This window comes from Manacus candei, unplaced genomic scaffold (assembly GCF_025592945.1).
Source record: "Manacus candei isolate 608988 ecotype Guabito, Panama unplaced genomic scaffold, ASM2559294v1 h1tg000014l, whole genome shotgun sequence".
In the NCBI taxonomy this organism is placed as follows: Eukaryota; Metazoa; Chordata; class Aves; order Passeriformes; family Pipridae; genus Manacus; species Manacus candei.
Genome location: NW_026138062.1, coordinates 70,320,431 through 70,334,359, shown reverse-complemented (window position 1 = coordinate 70,334,359; position 13,929 = coordinate 70,320,431). Strand labels below are relative to the sequence as shown.

The 13,929-nt window shown below is 39.1% G+C and overlaps 1 protein-coding gene across 5 annotated transcripts in view; it reads left to right on the top strand.

Moving 5' to 3' along the window:
* Positions 1–13,929, top strand: part of LOC127467540 (uncharacterized) — a 284,446-nt gene that overhangs the window by 72,371 nt on the left and 198,146 nt on the right. For 3 of the 5 annotated variants that reach the window (XR_007903162.1, XM_051779616.1, XM_051779615.1), the window contains one exon: positions 6,285–6,357. The exons of the other annotated variants lie outside the window; for them this stretch is intronic. The gene's annotated coding sequence lies outside the window, so the exon portion shown is untranslated. The remainder of the gene's footprint in view (positions 1–6,284; positions 6,358–13,929) is intronic. 5 annotated transcript variants of the gene reach the window in all.

The window sequence follows — 13,929 nt, the reverse complement described above, 5'->3', positions numbered from 1 at the left end:
GCCTTGTGAACTACTAAGCATAGAGAGTATAGTTTAATAATGAACATTCAAGCTGCTCAGAAAAAAAGTCTGCTAAGCATGCTCATAGACTGGGTTAGGTGCATGTTGGAAAGTCAGAATTTAACATAACAGTAGGAATTAGAAAGATAACTGGAAGTAGGCATCAGCAGATAATGTAAAGCATACCAGGGCTCAGGTAAGGATTTTGCTTTTTAAAACTCAGCATTGATCTCCTCCTTACAATTTGCCATAGAATAATAAATAGTCCTATGACAGTGCCTGCCAGCAAGGTCCTAACTCTGCAGAACAGCCTATGTAGTGACTTGATTTATGGCACCAAGGTTTAATAGAAGATTCAAGCATATCTATTCATACAACCTAAAGTTTCTTCGCTGTTTGACTATGTACTGTTCACATTTTGTAACTGAGATTTACGTGGAATTATTTACACTGTTTGAAGTAATCTGTATAGTAATCTTTCCTTGCATCTGAGGATAGCACAAAGTTACTGTTTTAAAACTAAGGAAAACTGTTTTATAAAATGGATCTGTTTTCTGAGCCTCTATGTGTTTGACTTGTCATGACACCAATGAAGTAGAGGAGCTAGGCCCATCCAGAGACCTCATCCAAAGAGACCATAGACCAAAAAAGCAAATTTTACTTGCTGGTGTACCATAAATGTTTAATAGCTCTGGAGAAGAACTGTCTGACAAGTCTAATGTAATAGAAAATATACGTGAACTGCCAATAGTCAGAAATGGGAGGGGAGCTACTGGGACAGATAAAAATCAACAAGGTTGGCTAACTTTACTGTAGAATCAGAAACCCCGTTCCTTTGCTACGTATTTCTTTTCTTCTAAATAAATCCTAGTGCAGCTTCTTCCCTGGTCTCCCACCAAGTCTCTCTCTTGTTCCTGTCCATCCTGTTTTGTGGACAACACAGGTGCCTACCAACATTTCTTCAGAACTGCCTTTTTTGGACATTGGTGCTTTCTTTCCGGAGCAACATCTGCTGAGCCCTGAGTCACCCGGTGTCTTTCCAGGAAGAGAGGGACCATGACATTTGTACAGCTTGTGTCTGCACTTGTTGCTGCAGAGGAGAACTTAAATCCACGTGTAGAACTGCTTACTCAACCCAAAGTTCAGAAGGGATTTTATGAGGACACAAAAAACCGAAGTGGCCGCAGCTCGTGCGGGGCCTCCCAGAGGCAGCCGAGGCCTGACGTCTTTGGCCTTGGAGGTTGCCAAAGAGCTGTCATCTGCAGAATGAGGCTTTAGGAGAATGGATAAATATTTGGGGAGTGCAGCAGTGGAATGAGCCTACTTTACTGTGTAAGTTGTTTAATGGACACGATTTGACAGGCAGAATGTGCAGGTCAGTCGGCTGCCCAGTGGGGAGTCCAGAGTACCTGTTTGTGCAGTGAGCAGTTCTCTGCCTGGCCGAAACCCTCAGTTTGTTACAGATGTTTGGTATACACATATCTTTACAAATTACTTGTATAAAGTTCAAGCTGTAATACTGGCTAGCAGAAAACGCATTTTTAAAACGCGTTTGTAAAAAGCTAGGAAACCACTGAATAGTAGTTTCAAAAAATCTCATTTTCATACAATTTGACTTACACAGCTGATGATCCCAGGTTTTTTGTTCGTGTTTGTGTGGCTGGTGTTGCAGTGGACTAGCCCATAAACATGATGGTCGTCCACACCAAGAAGTACCGCTGGATTCTGCTGATGGTTCAGGTCAAATCACCCTTGAGTAAACAGTAGTAAATGTCCATTTGTTTAAATCTCTTATGTTTGCTTCATATGTCTGCAGCCAAACTAAAGATTTGGCACTACACTTTCATTACATCTTTATGAGAACAGCTGCACTATGCTGAAAGCTTACCAAGATCTTAAAACTTTTAAATGTAGCTCTTCAGAGTAAATCATAGTTAAAATTGAATGCCTCAGTTTGCTTGTTTACATTAGCACATATTAGAGTGCAATAGAAGCAAATCTGAAAAGCAAAACATTTTGCTGAGGACCTGATGTGCACACCTGGGGACACTTTTGAAGTTTTTACTTCAGATTAGGTTCAGGCTCATTCTGTGGATTGAGTATTCATTTACGCTCAGAGAAAATATTTTTCATAAGCTAGCAGCCCCACTCTTTTTTTTACTCTTATTTTTAATTAATATGTGTGTTTTTTCTCTGTCAGGAGATGCATATGATGTTCTGACATAGGTTTGGGTTATGTGCCTGACATATAGTAGGTTAGAACAATGAAATGCAAATTAAACTTATGTTGATTCAAGGAGAGTTTTAAAATGAGATCCTACTTTACAAATATCACACATTGTGATGAGGTTTCACTACATATTTTAGTGAAATTAATGTTTTAGGGCCATGGAGATTGCAAGCTGAAACAGGTTGCAGGCCATCTGTTCCATATGTTTTCTGTGATGGTAGCCAGTTCCAGGTGCTTTGGAGTTTAGAAGTCCTATATTAGATGGCTGTGGAATAAAATAGCCCCAGGGCAATGTCTTTGAGTTCCATATCAGGTTCTCTGTTTGTTCTATTACCTTAAGCAAAATATTTTGAAAACATCTTACTTTGAAAACAAATATGGTTTACTTCATGCAAATCAAGACATTGGCAATAAAAAAGACCTCTCTGTATCCAAGCTTTAGGACAGATGACAAGCTTCACCACAATTATCTTTAAATGGCTTAGAGCATGCTCTAAGAGATGATCTAAAAGTTATAAGTTTACTGAAGTTAACTGTACTTTTTAGTGATGAAACAAGTTTCTATTCAGCTCCATTACTTGGGTTATTGGGTCCAAACCAGATATGGAGCCACAGTATCCATTCTCTACTGCACAAAGTAGTTACTAATTTATAGATATTAATAAAATAAAAATATGTGCTCTATACCTGAATAGAATTTTTTTAGAATTTTGCAGGCCTTCTATATCAGTAGATATCTTGAATCCCTTGGATTATGCTTTCTAAAGTTGCAGCTGGGACATTTGAAAATAATATTTTAATACTTGAGGGAAAAAAACCCCACATATCCAGTGAAATGGGCTTCAAAGCAATTGCAGTGTTAATTTTTTTTCTGTCTTTATTTCCTAAAATTACATGCAATATTTCACAGTACACTGAGACTTTCTGTATTTTAAACATTATTTGTATACCTTCTTTTGCCATTTGCGACATTTTTTTCTCCTGTTCACTTCAGCATGCATTTATGAACCAGCACATTTCATTAGACTTCCCTTTGACATTTGTTTTTTTTTTTTTTAAACTGGAAATGCAGTAACTTGTCTTAAAAACCCCTGCAGAAGACCTGATTTTTCTCCATCTGTTCCTCCCAGTCTCATAGGGAAGAGCGGGAGGTCTGGTGGGAGGGATCACTTATGAAACCCAAGTTGGTGCTCACAAAACACAGTGTCCAAGACAGCAGTGAAACTTTCCAGCTGGAACATGGGGTGGTCATTTCTCCTTTCTCATCCTTCCTCTGCTTCAGGGAAGTGTTGAACACCATTCACAACTGGCTTAGCTGTTGAGGGGGAAGACGTGGAAAACTAAAGCAACTGGTTTTTAGGAAACCTTTTTTTTTTGTGAAAATGGGGTTGAATGCAAAGAGTTTATGTTTTGGTGTGAGTGTGGTATATAAAACAGAATGAAGCTGAAAGGTGTGTGTGTGGCAGACTGCCTACATCTCTGCCCATCTTCCTGTTGCTGTTTTCCAAGATCAACGTGAGGACATCTTGACAAAATCCAGTTCTACCCAACCTTGTGCTTTTGTATTCTGTTGAGCCTAACTGACGTTCAGAGCTTCAGTAAAGGTCCAAATCTGCAGGTCATCTAGCTGGGCCTTTTGTTTCCTTTATCTGTACTGCTTCCCACTCTCCTCCCAGTAAGTAACCTCACACTCTCCTCAAACTGTTTTAAACTCTTGCTTGCTCAGAAAATCACTCCAGAGGTTCTTATTTCAATAATATTAACAAAACTGTCTTTGAAGAAAGGCAAAGCTTGTAATAAGGAGCAATGCCAGGAGTTGTGCTAGTTCCAATATTGAAACCAACGTGAAAATGAAATTACTTTTTACTTTACTTTGGGACAGAATGGAAGAATAAGTCTTTGCAGTGTGATTACTTAAGTAACATTTGCAGGAGGTAATACCATTTCATTTGGTTGAATAAATAAACCAAAAAGCTCCACCTTCTTATCATGTGACTCTTTGGACAACTGACACTTGGAAATTCAAGACAGTGAATTTTTATTCATGTGTTTCTTACTAAGCACATATATTTTGAATTCTCTAAAGCAATACTATAAAGGTGAGAAATTAATAGCTTGCTTTGGGGCCTTTGATGTGGTTTCCTGCAGTGCATATCAATTTCTTTTAATATATCCAGGAATGGTAGGGAGGCAGAAGTTGGCAGAGAGAGAGACTTGAGCAGAAACAAGAGGACCTGTCCAGAAACTTGAGGACCCATCCAGAAACATTTAGCCAACTTCTCTTTGGGAGAAGATAGCTGATTCATGTCCACATCATGTACTGTCTAATGCTGAGCTGATGACCCTTACTGCGTCTACATGCTCCCTTTTAAGGAGAACACGCTTCTTAAGGGCAGCGTTGAATTGGAAACAACTTTATGGACTTGCTTTTTGTTATGCGAATTAACTACCAAATTACTTGTCTTTCTACCGTGTTTATGGACTTGCCCGTTTCTTATATGAACCAGTTTAATTGACTGTGTCAGTTCCAGTGCTTGCAGAAAGATTTACAATGGTTGATCTTTGCTGATATTTCCACTCCACAGTCTCCATTATACGCAGTGTTAGCACTCCACAAGAGAACACACATAAGTGGAGATCATGCTGTGATAACTTCTTAAGGATTCTGGCACTGGGGGGATGTGTGTTGGTGTGTGTGTCTTCCTTGTCCTTATAGCTAAACATTATCTGTAAGTACTGTAGCTACATAAGAAGTACTATAGCTATATTAGAACTCACGTTATTTCTGATTAATTAGCCTTCAGTTTATTTAGTTCTAGTTCCTAGTTGAATATACTTTCCTATTTAACATGAATAACATCTGGTGAATATCGTAAATAAAATGCTGATTTAAGAAACACAAAGAATATTTTTAAATATTAGCAGTTACAGTTATAGCTTTAATAATATTTTGTTTCTAGCAATATTAAAAGTCCAGATTGCTGTTTAAAATCTCTTACAGATTCCTTTAAATATACCTCCACTTAAAAAAAAGAATAAATCAGTAGCACTGGGTTTGTACACTGATTTCCACCAGAACTATAAATAATTTTCTCATGTCTGATTGTTCTCCATCTTTAGCTTTTTGGATGCCCCTAGTGCCAGCTTTCCTGCTGAGCATGTACCAAAGCAAAGAGTTTAGGTTTTGAAGGTATATGAGGGAAAACTACCATACTGATAGCTTCTCATTTTAGAGTCTGATTCCTCTGTGTTCTGTGAGAGAATTACCCCCCATTTATGTGGGTAAAAGAGATTCTCTGATATGTTATAGGAAGATTGTAGGCCAATGTATTTGTTTCTATAGAGATTTGAGAATCTGTAGTAGAGACAACCTTAATCATTATTTCAGGTGATAAGTATTGTTCTCCTTAGTGTAAAGTAATAAGTTAGGAAATTTTTCAATATTAACTCAGGTGAAACCTTAAACAACACTGACTTTTAAAACTATTATTTTGCACTGAGGAGAATGTTGCTATTTTTCTGACCTATCACAATTGCTATCAATTTTGGTGTAGCACATCTCACCTACTTTAATATGTAAGTTTACAAAAAGAGATATGAGGAGTTTGGGTGTTAATTTGTAGATATGGGATATTTTAACATTCAAATTGATTGTGCTTTAGTAGTCTTAGAACTACCTGTGCTAGAAGAAGTAAATAAATGCAAAGGAGTATTATCAGTGCCTTCTCAAAAAGGGGGCACTGAAGCAATGGGGAAATGCCTTATTCCTTGTTAAACAACACTGTCAGGTGAGTTCAGCCCAAGGACTTGAAGGTAACTGTGAACAGAACATTTGGTGTGTGCCTTGATGATTTGATGCTGTCAAGTTACCCTTTATGGGCCCAATAGTGTTGAAAATTCGGAAGGCGTCAATTCCAGCGTCATTTAAATTAACCTCCCACTGATGTGCTCAGCTAGATCTCAAGCCAGAAATCATACAAAATTAACAGATCTCCAGTCAAACTTAGTAAAACACATGCTTTTCTAACTGCCTTTTATTGCCTTCCTTTTCTAGGTCTTTAGGGATTTTACACTGCGTATCTGGAAAAACAAGTCACCGTTTAAACACTAAGTCTACAGCTTGAATGGTAAGGGGAAGCTGCATTACTGTGTTGTTATTACTCAATTAGTGTGGAGCTGATGACTTGGATGAAGGAAGTGCTATTCTAGTTTCTTTACTGGGAACTGTCGTGCTTTGAGTCAATATATACCCCAAAGAACAATTTTTTTAGAAATCGCATAAAGCACAGTTTTTAACACTTCCATGCTTTATAACTATGAGCTGGCTGCTAAAAGCAGTGTAGAGACTTTTCAGCTCCTATTGACCTCACTTCTATTCTTGGGCTTTGTACATAGGCCTTCTCTTATACAGATTTCTATTTCTTCATATATTTAATGTTTTAAAATATCTGTATATGCTTCTTTAGAACTTCTGTTTTGTCCTGTCCAGTTTTACAATGATTTTGCCTTCAGGATGGCAAGTGTTGCTTCTGAACAGTGCCTAGCATTTTCCATTCTAAAATCCTACTTTCAATCTATTTCTGGAAAACTGTAATTTTTTAGGTTAAAATTATCCATCTTTTTCACTCCTTCCTTTCCCTTTCCACCAAAAGGCTTCAGTAATTCAGGAAATCTGGTCTTCTGCTAATATTCAGGCAACCTCTTACAGAAAATATCTTCTGCCCTTTCATTACTGTAGTAAGAGGGCAGAAGAGAAGGTGCCTTTAATAGTACTACAAAAATTGCTCAAATATGCCCAACTTGCTTCAATTTTTACATGCTCAGTGGAGAGCTCTAGGCCTCCACAGCTGGAGTTTATTTTCTTTCTGTGTTGAATAAACACCAACTTAGGACTGGCAGAATATTTGCTGCTTCAATCAGGACCTGCTTCAGGCAAATTTGGATTTTGGTATAGAAGCCCCAAACCAAAAGCAGGTTGACTGTACCTTTCCTGGGCTGTCAGTGACTGTGCTTCTGGGTTTGGCTCGAATGCAAACTAGACACAGAAGGAGGTTAATTAGGTTGGTATCATTTGAGAGATAATTATGCATAGAAAGCAGGTCCAGAGTTGTGTTTAAGAACTTGACAAGTACAAGAGTGCATCTAATTAGGATTGCCTTTAGAAAAAGAAATTTTTATTTATTACAGTTACTCTGAACCAAAAGTCAGGTTTTTTAACAGGAATTATTTATAGCACACAATTAATAGTAGTTATTTATAGCTCCCACTGAGTGCGTATTCTTGGTTTGGTGTGATGATAATTACAGCATTGGAACAAAATAGTATAGCTTCAATACACTGAAGTTTGAACAACTGACAATATTATCCATGCAGAGTACAGGTTTCAGATCCATTTCAAATTTACTGAAGGAAAAGTAGCCCATGGATTTCCAAGGGGATCTGCTCTAGTCCTTCATAGAAGTGCTCTAGACTTTTTAATGTCACATTTCAGTAGGTCTTGCAAGGGCTCAGTTGGTTTGTTTTGGGTTTCAGTGGGTTCCTGAATACTTCAGAGACACGGGCGTTTTTCATATTCACCTTTTTGGCCTGAGCATACTGTGGTGAACTCTGACACCAGCTCTCCGGTCTCTCCAGTGTAACCAGGACAGTAGTCAGGGGAAAAGTGAAGAAACAAGATTCAGAACCTTCAACTACTCCCTGAATTTATACCTAAGTGAAAGGATGAGCAAAAGATAAAATAGAAAGGATAACAGAAATAAGACAATGGCAGAATTGGTTGCCTAAGTGATTACAATTTGTTTATTCACATCAGTTACTGCATAAATTAGCTGTACAAGTAAGGGATCATACAGAAGTTTAGAGTGAGAAGAATCAAGAGACAAAATTTTGTAAAAGTGTCCTAAAAATATTATTAAACATCCATAGATGGTAGAATAAAGAATAAAAAACTGACCTTCTCCTTTGGGTGCTTGTCTATAAAGTCTCTGGCTACACAATTTATCTTGAATCTTGTTTCGGGACAAGCTGGCCCTTTCAAAGAGGCTTCTTAGATATTAAAGATAGTCTGAAACATGCAATTTCCTACAGAAGTAGCCTGGGAATACAAGCCCAGTATAAAGCAAACAAGAAAGACTGAAAATTAATCTTTTGGAGGAAAAGCCCAGTAGGAAAGAATGAAGATGCCCATCTTAACTCCCTAGTAAAAGATGTGCAGGCTGATGCCTGCAAGGGATTGCTAGGCCGAGGAAAGCACATGGATGACATTTGGAATTTATTTTTCTCAAACAAAAAATGTAACCTGAAACTCATGCCCTGAAGAAAATTAACTTAACTCCTATAGCTCTCTGAAACACTAGCCAGTGAATTAAACCACTGATTTAGAAGTTTCTCAGATAGCTAAAAAATATATGAAGTCTTCAGGGCAGGGAAATCTTTTCTAATACATTTGTATGTCATCAAGCACAGTGCCAAGAAATGCTGATTCCATTTATGCCAGTAAGAGTGTAGTATGAAATCTCCTTTGCAAATCTGTATTTTAATTTCCTTTTAGGGGCATTTCTACGAAAAAAAATATTTTATTATATAGTTGGTTTCTCTTTTTTTATTTTTTTTTATGAGAGTTTGGCCCATGAATTTGTTGGAGAAAACCAAAGTAACAGTTCATGTAGCATCTAGAATCCAATGTAAAGAGGCACAACACTTCTGTCTAGCTGGCATCTAGAGCACAAAGGATCAGTAAGCAGCTAAAAATCCCTTTTGCCTGTGAGAGTGTTCATTGCCAATATTTATCTAAGGAAAGGGCCTGGAACAGCCAAGTGGTCTGTAAGAGGATTCAAGGAAGGTGAAGTTCAAAGGAGAAATAGGGAAGCCTGAGAATCTATTTCAGACCTCTTTGTTCCAATTTTTTTCACCTGTGAACAAATAGCAGAGCACTCTGAGGGGTTTGTTCTGGTCACTGACTGCTCTTTTATCAGTCCCAGTGGGAGCAAACCTGAACCTAAGTGGAATCAATTGAGGTGTTTACAGAGACAGTAAGCCCAGGTCTGGTCTGAGGAGAGGAGATCCAAGTATGAACGTGCCAGAAGTAGATGTTGATTTGAGGTCTCAGTGCAGGGGTTGCAGGACATGTCTGTGCTGTGGAATTGGTTAAGGGGCAGAGGAGGCACTGCTGCCCATTTGTTATCCACCCAGCATGGTGCTGTGCAGGCTTCCCAGAGTTCCTCTGGGAGAGGGGGAGCTGTTTGTGTTGTACCAAGGCTGAAGGGAAGAAGGCTTTGCTGCACTGGCATTATCCTTGTGGACAGAGCCATAGCCCATCAACAGCTGAGCTGATTTTAAATGTCTGCCCAGCACATCCCCTTGCCCTTGGGGTTCTGCTGGTAGTGCTGGTGGCCAGCACAGGGTTGTACCTACGGGGGTTCACGCTCAACAGGTGTTAGAAGGATACTGCAACGACCAGCCTCATCTTCTGCCCCTCCTCAGGCCATCACCCCACACACTGTGAAATATTTTCAGGATTCTTCTTTGGCATTAATATCTTTTTTTTGTTGTTATTGTTTGGTTTGCTTTGCTTTGTTTTGTCGATATAAGTTCTCCTGATAATACTGATGTATCTTGAAGTGCAACCAAGAACCTTCACCAGGAGTTAGATAACACTGGGTTATGTATGAATATCTGTGAGGAAAAACCATGCTGTGTTGACAGGGTAACAGTGAAAGGTATAAATGATAAGTGACTTCAGAAGTGAAAAGCTTGATGTCATACTTGTGTGGTTTGTTATGCACTTAATAAAATAAATGTAAAGTGTCAGTTATGGAAGTCTTCCAAACCAGTCTTTCATGACTAAGATAACTTCTTGCTGATAGTTTTGCAGAGATGATTTGCAGTAACCAGTCTGAAAGAGGAGAGATTCATTGTCTTTTATGACATTCTTTCTTTTATTCTTTTAAGTTTCATCAAGAGCAAAGCAATTACAAGCTACCATACTCCACATACTCATACTTGGAGAGTTGCCTAAGAATTACATACATGGTCTTTCTGCAGTCATTGTGATCAAATCATCACAGTATAAAGGAGACTGGAAGGGACCTCCAGAAACTGATCTAATTAGATCTGGTTGCTCAGAGCTGTGTCCAGTTGTGTCTTGCATTCCCACATTGAATTCCTTCATGAGAAGATTCCTGTCTGCACACCCTGTGTCAGTGTTTGACCACTCTCATGGTAAATCAACAAACAGATAAGTTCTTCTATCTAATCAGAATTTCCCACATTCTGACTTTTTTTGTTGCCTTTTTTAGTTCCACTGTGAAGCTCTGAGAAGAGTCTGGCTCTGTCTTCTCTGTATCCTCTGGTCAGGCAGTTGTAGACAACATTATGTTCTCCCAAAACTTCTCTCCTGTGGGCTGAAGAGGCTCAGCTCCCCCAGACTCTCCTCTTTTTTTCTTTTTTTTAATGGATGAGACATGTCTGTCTACACTTTACAGCTTACTCTTGTGACTATATATCCACTTATCTAACTTCAAATTGGTTTTGATTTCTTTTTTTTTTTTTCTTCAGCCTGGATAATTTAATAGAAAGAATTCTGGTAGCCAAAAACAGTGAATATGCAAGTGTGTTGTGTTTTACCATGAAGTTTATCACAATGCCTCACATACAGAATCAGAGATGGGCTGAGGCAGGAAGGTGTCTCTGGAGATCACCTGGTCCAAACCTCTGTTCAGTGCAGGGTCAGACAGACTAAGCTGCTCAGGTCTATATCCAGTTAGTTTTTGTTTCCACAGCCTTTGTGAACAGCCTGCTCCAGTGTTCAACTCCCCTCACAATAGTAAAGTGGTTTCTTATGTTAAATGAGATTTCTTGTATTTCAGCTTCTACCCATTTGCTTCTTATCCTGTCAAGAAAATTCTGACTCCATCTTCTTTCCTTCCCCCTTAAAGTATTTATACATTTTCATAAGATGCCCCTGAGCCTTCTCTGCTCCAGGCTGAACAGTTCCAGCATCTGTTCGTATGACAGATGTTTCAGTCCCTTAATCCTCTTTGTGGTCCTTTGCTGGGCTCCCTCCAGTATGCCTCTGTCCCTCCTGTAGTGGGGAACCCATCTTGGGACCCAGATGTGTCTGACCAGGACTTTGCAGGGGGAAGGATCACCTCTCTCGACCTGTTAGCAATGATTATCTTAATGCAACCCAGAGTGTCAACATGTTACAAGGGCACTTTGTTGGTTCATGATCAGTTTGGTGTTCAACAGAACTCAAGGTCCTTTCCTACAGAGCTGCTTTTAAGCTGGTCAGCCCTCAGCATGTATTGCTCTCTGGGGTAATTCCTCCCCAGGTTCTTGACTTTGCATTTACCATTATTGAACTTCATGAGGTTCCTGTTGGCCCATTTCTCTACTTCCCTCAGAATGGCACAACTCTTTGGCATATCAGCCTCTTCTCCCAGTTTTGCATCATCAGCAAACTCCCTTGGTGTGCATTTTGTCTCATCACCTATGTCATTGGGGAAGATAATTTAAAAATATTGTCCTTGAGATCAACCCCAGGAGTAGACCACCAGGGACTGTCCTCCTGATGAAGTTTGTGCTGATCACAACCCTTTGAGCTTGACAGTTCAGGCAGTTTTCAGTCCACCTCACTGTCCACTTACTAGTCCATATATCATTCCTTTGTCTGTGCAGGTGTTATGGGAGGCCATGTAAGATCAAGATAAACATTCATTGCTCAGTTCATCATAGACAGCTCTCACGTTGGTCCAGCATGATTTTCCCTTTTTAGTACTGTGCTGACTACTCCTATCATTTACTTGTCTGCAATCTGTCTGGAATATTTTTCTGCAAAATTTGTCCCAGCACCTTCCTGGGGATTGAGGTGAAGTTGAGCATCCTGTAGTTCCCCGGTCCTCCTTCTGGCCCTTCTTGAAGATGGGATTGCCATTTGCTTTTTTCCAGTCCTCAGGAACCTATTTCAGTCACTGCAACCTTTCAGAGATTATTGAGAGTGGCCTTGCAAGGACAACAGCCCACTCCCTCAGCACTCATGGGTAGATCCCATCAGATCTCAGGGACTTCTTATGTCTGCTTCAGTTTGTTGAAATGTTCCTTAGCCTGATCTTTCTCTGCTGATGCTAAGACTTCCTTGTTCCATATTTCCCCTAATGTCTTGGGGGGCCTGGGATTCCTATCCTAATGAGTGAAGCAGACATTGAGCACCTTGGCATTTTCCATGTCCCTTGTCCTCCACCTGATTTCCACAGCAGGCCCACAATTTCTTTCTGTAGCTGCTGTTGTACCTGTAGGAGCCCTTCTTGTTGCCCTTCACATCCCTCACCACACTCAACTCCAGGGAGTTTTGGCTTTCCCAACCCCATCCCTGAACACTCAGACAGCTTCTCTATGTATCTCTTCGATCAGAAAATATAAACTCGAACTGTTGGCAATAAATGATGTGAACAGATGACCTATGTTAAAACTAAGCACCCCAAACCCCTCAATAACATAAATATGCATTACAAAAAAATTGTACTGTGACATAGAAACAAATTTTTTTTTCCAGGAAAAACATTGCATATTTTCTGTTCTGTATGGAACGTGCCTGAACTGCCAGTAATAGGCAGCATGGTTTGTTTGTTACATATTTGCCTTCATTTCCTTCTTTTTCCTGCTGAGTTGATAAAGATAAGATTAACTTACGATCCATATCTCCTTAAGTTTCTAGCTTTCCTTGATTATTAACAGTTAATGTTTTTAGTCATGTGTTGTTTAAACAATGGCCAGATATTGGAGTAGGTACTAAGTGCACTTCCATGTTTCTTAAATACATTTGAACTAGTCCTACCACATTTTGTTTGATAAATAGAACATCTTTCTTCTGGCCCCAGACTTTGTAGGCAAAGAAAACCCCAAACCCCAGATTGCCTTTGGAAAAGGCTTTATCTCACTTTTCTAGAGTACAAGGATATGCTAAGAAGCGTATCCCTTGACATACTGAAGTAGTCTCAAGTTTACAGCTATCTTTATCTGTCCTGCCTATATAAACAAAAGTTGAAACATAGGTAGGTCTTTTGTTGGTCCTTCTGTAACTGGACAGAAGCTTTTAATCTTTATCTTAGTTTAACTTGTGTCCAGTATTCTGCATGGTTGTTTGATACTGTCAGCCCAATGCTGACGCTGAAGTTGGGTAATTCCTGCTTACTCATTATCCTCTTGAATGCTCTTAAGTGGATGTGGTTTCACTGTACTTATGGAGAGGATCAATTAAGATAATCTTGGATTAATCCCATTACACTCTTTGGTCTTGTTTATGGCTTTCTTTGTCATCAAATTCACACAAACTGTGAAAAGACTGTATTCTGTTTGTGGTACTCTCATTATCATTTATTACAGAATTTCCTCCCCTATAAAAATGTAAATTTATCCTTCATTGAATCCTACTGCTCACAGATAAACAAAACAGAGACATACCAAACATTCTGATTATGTTACTTTAAATACTGTGTCTTTTAGGTACTGGTCTTACACATGGTAATACGTATAGGGTCACCTTGAAATACTCCTCTCAAGTTTGTGGTGCTGTTAAGAAAATTACACACTGAAGTTTTAGGATGTTCAAGACTTCTAGTGAGGCACCTTATCTGAAACTTTTTACTACTAATGGAGGTTAAAAAAACGGAGCTCTTACTCGACAGCTACTAGAGAGCTCA